Source organism: Hylobates moloch, unplaced genomic scaffold (assembly GCF_009828535.3).
Source record: "Hylobates moloch isolate HMO894 unplaced genomic scaffold, HMol_V3 SCAFFOLD_33, whole genome shotgun sequence".
Lineage (NCBI taxonomy): Eukaryota > Metazoa > Chordata > Mammalia > Primates > Hylobatidae > Hylobates > Hylobates moloch.
This window is the reverse complement of record NW_026652308.1, coordinates 651,847-656,826: the sequence shown is the minus strand read 5'-3', so window position 1 is coordinate 656,826 and position 4,980 is coordinate 651,847.

Sequence of the window (4,980 nt, the reverse complement as noted above, 5' to 3'; positions counted from 1 at the left end):
TATTTTTAGTAGAGACGGGGTTTCACCATGTTAGCCAGGCTGGTCTGAAACTCCTGACCTCTGGCAATCCGCCCGCCTCAGCCTTCCAAAGTGCTGGGAGCCACGGTGCCCAGACCCTACAGGCGTGAGCCACCGCACCCGGCCTTTAGCGTATATTTTAAAAATAGAGATAGGGGTCTGTGTTGCCCACGCTGGTCTCAAACTCCTGAACTCAAGTGATCCTCCCACCTCGGCCTCTCAAAGTGCTGGAATTACAGGCTTGAGCCACTATGCCTAGCCTCAGCACACTTTTCAACTGTCAATTTTACTTGGAACAAGTAATAGGTTCGCATGGTCCAAACTCATAAGTTACTAAATTTTTTTTTTTTTTTTCAGACGGAATCTCACTCTGTTGCCCAGGCTGGAGTGCAGTTGCGCGATCTCGGCTCACTGCAATCTCCGCCTCCCAGGTTCACGCCATTCTCCTGCCTCAGCCTCCAGAGTAGCTAGGACTGCAGGCACCCGCCACCACGCCCGGCTAATTTTTTGTATTTTTAGTAAAGACAGGGTTTCGCTGTGTTAGCCAGGATGGTCTCGAACTGCTGACCTCGTGATCCTTCCGCCTTGGCCTCCCAAAGTGCTGGGATTACAAACGTGAACCACCGCGCCCGACCACAAGTTACTAAATCTTACCCCCCAAAAAAAAAAATTCGCAACTCAGTCACCCTAGCAACCTACATCCTCCTCTCCCTGGAGGTAAAACTATGTTAACACCTGAATATTCTTCCAGAGATATTTTATGCATACACGGGGCAAGCAAATGGCACATACAATCGTATCATTTTACATAAATATTAGCACTCTAAATTCATGGAAAGTTTGAGCTACAGTTTCCTCTTCTATAAAAGAGTGGTAGGAAAGATTACATCACAGAATTATGCAAAATGCCATGGAATCAGCACTCAATAAAGACAAGTCTCCCTTTCCTTACCCTGAGAAGGGCTGTGAGGGAAAGGGGTCTTCAGTGTGCCTCGGAATCACCTTGCTGCCTAGTTATCATAGCTTGTCGGGCCCCACCCACCACCGTCCTCAGTTTCCCATTTAGAAGTTCCGGGATAGACTCCTAACAGTGGCATTTCCAACGAGCTCCCCGCCGTTGGAGATGCTGCTGGCTGGAGGACCATCTGAGAACCTCAATGTCTAGTGGAAACTTAGGTGCCCTCGATTCCAACCAGGCTCTACCCATGAGCAAATTACTCCCGCTGAGCGCCAGTGTGAGTAGAAAGAGCTTCTATGTCAAAGGCTGCTAGGAGGATTACCTAAGATAACGCACACCTTGCTCCAGGCAAACGTTCAGGAAATCAAAATTGGTTTGGAGACGAAATGGGAAAGACAAGAGCAGCTCCAAGGAGAGAGGAACGTCCAGAAAACCAACAAATAGAACTGGTAAAGAGTGCTGACCAGGTCCCTGGAGCTGCACCCCGGCCCCGTGCGCCTCCCCAGCCCCCCGGCCGCACCATGCCCTCCCCGGGCTCGTCGTCCCCCTGGCCCCCAGCGCCACCCTGCGCTGCGGAGCCGGGACCGCCTGGGAAACGCCCTGGCCTGGCATAGCGTGGGGCTCTGGGCAGAAGCCAGGTCTGAAAACCAAGGTTGGGGCCTCAGGTATAAGTCTGGAAGCACCAAGCACCGCATACCAAAACACCTCGAGGCAACCGTATGGCTTTTTTCAACTAAGTTGTTCCGGGGCGGTGGCTCACGCCCGTAATCCCAGTATGTTGGGAGGCTGAAGCGGGCGGATCCCTTGAGCACGGAAGCTGAGGCTGCAGAAGGTTGTGGTAGCGCCACGGCACTCCGGCCTGGGGGACAGAGTGAGCCACTGTCTCAAAAATATAAAACAAAATAAAAAATTAATAATTAAATTAAATGTGTGTAAAGATGTAGGTGACCTTCTAGCCCTCGGTGAACCAGACTAAAACACGCTCCCGCACCAGGCGTGGTGCCCGAAGTGGCCCCGCCCTCGGAACACGCTTGTGCGCCAAGGCTGGTGGCGGAACGCGGACGTGCTGCGGGAAGGGAATGAAATGGCGGAGGAAGGCGAGGCAGGGCGCGGCCGGAGCCCCGCGGCCAGCCGCCAGGGGGCAGCCGCGCGTCTGCGTCCCGCGGGCGGCTGGAACCAGTCCTGCCGGAAGTTGGGGCGGTGCCTTCGCTTCCGCAGAGCCGCGCCACGTGGCCAGCCAGAAGGGACCGGGGAAAACAACAAGATGGCGGCAGCGGGGGGCGGGGTCAGCCCGGCCTCCCTGAGGCTGCGAGACCCTTAAAGGGCCGCGTTCCAGGAGCCGGGCGAGATGAGCTGAGTAGTTTTACCCAGCCATGGAGGCTGTTCGACTGAATGGGCCTGGGCGGGGACAACCGCGGCAAGCGGACGCGCCCTCTGCCTGGTCGGAGTTCATAGACCCAGGCCCTGCGGGGAATCCCGCGGCGCAGTTCCGCAAAGCTGTCAGCGTACTTCCCAGTCGGGGCCCGTTTCTTTTGTCCCTGCGTTTGCTGCTCCGTGCGAACAAGGAGGACAGAAAACTCTTTCTCGGGGCGTTTTCTTCTGAGCGAGAGATTAGGTTGCTGCAAATCCAACGAGGCGAATCCTCTTGGATCGAATTAATGCATTGGCTCTTCCCTTTGCAACAGCTTTGATGACTGTTTCCCGCCTTTGTGCAAAGCGTTAGAACAAACCCTTCCTACCTTCCTCCAAACGAAGGAGAAAAATCTCATTGATCTGGGTTTTAAAGTAGCTTTCCCGCCCCGTCCAAATGTTGGAATTTTTTTTTTTGACCGTAGACGGGAGCTGCCCTAGGACCTTGAATGTGTGGTAAAATCTGAAATTCTGTTAATTTCTATCAGCCATCTTGGACGCCTTTTCAGGAAATAAAAATTTAGACTTCGGTTGCTGTGTGTTATCAAATGCAAGACATAAAGCACAGTCTTCAAGTGCTCAGGGCCCGCAGCTTCCCTGTCGTGTCCACGGATCCAGTGCTGAAAGAGCAAGCCTTTCACTCTGCCGGGGTAGTTGCCCCGCGGTCCATTTTCATTTCTCACCGTTTTTGTTTTACATGAGTTTGAGATGCAAAAGAGCCAGTGTGGGTAAAAATAGTTAACCCCAGCCACTCAGAGTGTGATGGTATATTTAGAATAAAGGAGACACTTGTCCTTGGTTTTATTTATAAATGTGTCATCTTACATGTAGGATTCGGATTCTCTCATACTTGCTAAGAAATTTGTGAGGCCGTTGGTATGTTTCTGAAATGTGACCTTTTTCTTCCTTTTTTCAAACAAAATAATACTGCCCTCCCAAAGGTTTGGGAGGTTAATGTAATTAAAAAAAAAAAGCCTGAATGTAATAAGGCTTCCAAGGGAGGGCACACGACAGTGACAGCTGGGGAAAAGACATTATTTTCTTTATGAAGAGATCCCTTGTGGTTTCTTCGGGCTGGTGGGGATTTTTAACACTTGTGCTGTGATCAAAACTGTGTTACTATTATAATGGTATAATGTGAAGGGGGGCGGCGGAGGGCGTGGTCAAGACTTCTATTATAAGGCTTAAGGATGGATTTTTGACCCAATCAGAGATTTAAGAGAATTTTCCTTTGGCCACTCCTTTGTGTATCCATGCCCTCTGAGGCTTCACTTCAGATTTTTCCATCGTTTGGCAAAGAAGCGGTGGACAGAGTTTCTAAAGAATCCTTTAACCTAGAAGGGTCAGTAACCCTCCCTCCGCTCAGTCTGAGAAAAGAATGCAGCTTTCCTTCATAGGGTTTCCTCCAAAGGACCCTGCCCCGTTAGTGTTCTTCGTTTTGCAGTGGCTACCTCCTTTTTTTTTTGTCTCCTTTTGTATATATGGTTCAGATAAAATCTCCGACAACTTTTTCTGCACATGCCACTGGCATACCGGAGCACAAGCTTTAGAGTACAGCCTCAGGTCTTAAGTTGTCTCCAGACTTTCATTAACATGGGCTTCCTGTTACAAAAGAGAAAATGTATTTTAAATTTTAAAATACCTTATTCTAAGAGCGTCAGTTAAAAAAAAAGTAGAGAGAAAAAATTTAAAGAACCCATACTCTAATAATGCAGTCACTTAGGCTAGACTTGTTTGTTTTGGAGGGATTATACTGTGTGTACAATTTGTTACCTTGTTTACTTAACATTTAGAAATTACTGTTATATTTCATATTACCGAAGCAAATTATGCTCAACAGAAAACATGAAAAATACAAAGAAAATCACCCAAAACGTGACTACCAAGAAATAACCACTATTAAGCTTAATCGTCTGTACATCTGTATTTGTCTCAAAATAATACTAGACATAGTTTTATAACCTACATTTTGTATTTACGTATAATGTACTTTTTTATGTCAATAAGAATCTTCATGACTTTGAGTCTGCACAGTATTCCAGCAGATGAGTATGCCGTAGTTAACCATTAACAGTTCTCTTATTGGACACCAGATTTGTTAAATAGGTTTTGGGTTTTGTTTTGTTTTGTTTGAGACAAGGTGTTGCCCAGGTGAGATCATAGTGCACTACAGCCTAGAACTCCTGGGCTGAAGCAATCCTCCAGCCTCAGCTTCCCAAGTAGCTGAGACTACAGGCACAATATGCTGTATGCAGCTCGTTTTTTGCTTCTGTAAATAATGCTGGCATGAACATTTTAATATAAAAAGTTTTGTACAGGTTTCTGTAAAATAAGGTTTACAATGAATCTTTTAAGTTTGATACATATTTTAACTCTCCAAACCAAATTGTTAATTGTATTGCCTCCCCAACCTAGCTCAAATCCTAGCTCAACTTTAATTGCCCTCACTCTTCTAAATTGATACTGGTTTTTTTATGAAAATTGTAAATTGTATATTTTCGATGTATTTTTTTATATGCATGTGTGTCCAATAAATACCGGACATGGACATTAACTTCAAGTTAAAAATGTAAAAAGACTCCTTCACCGTCAAC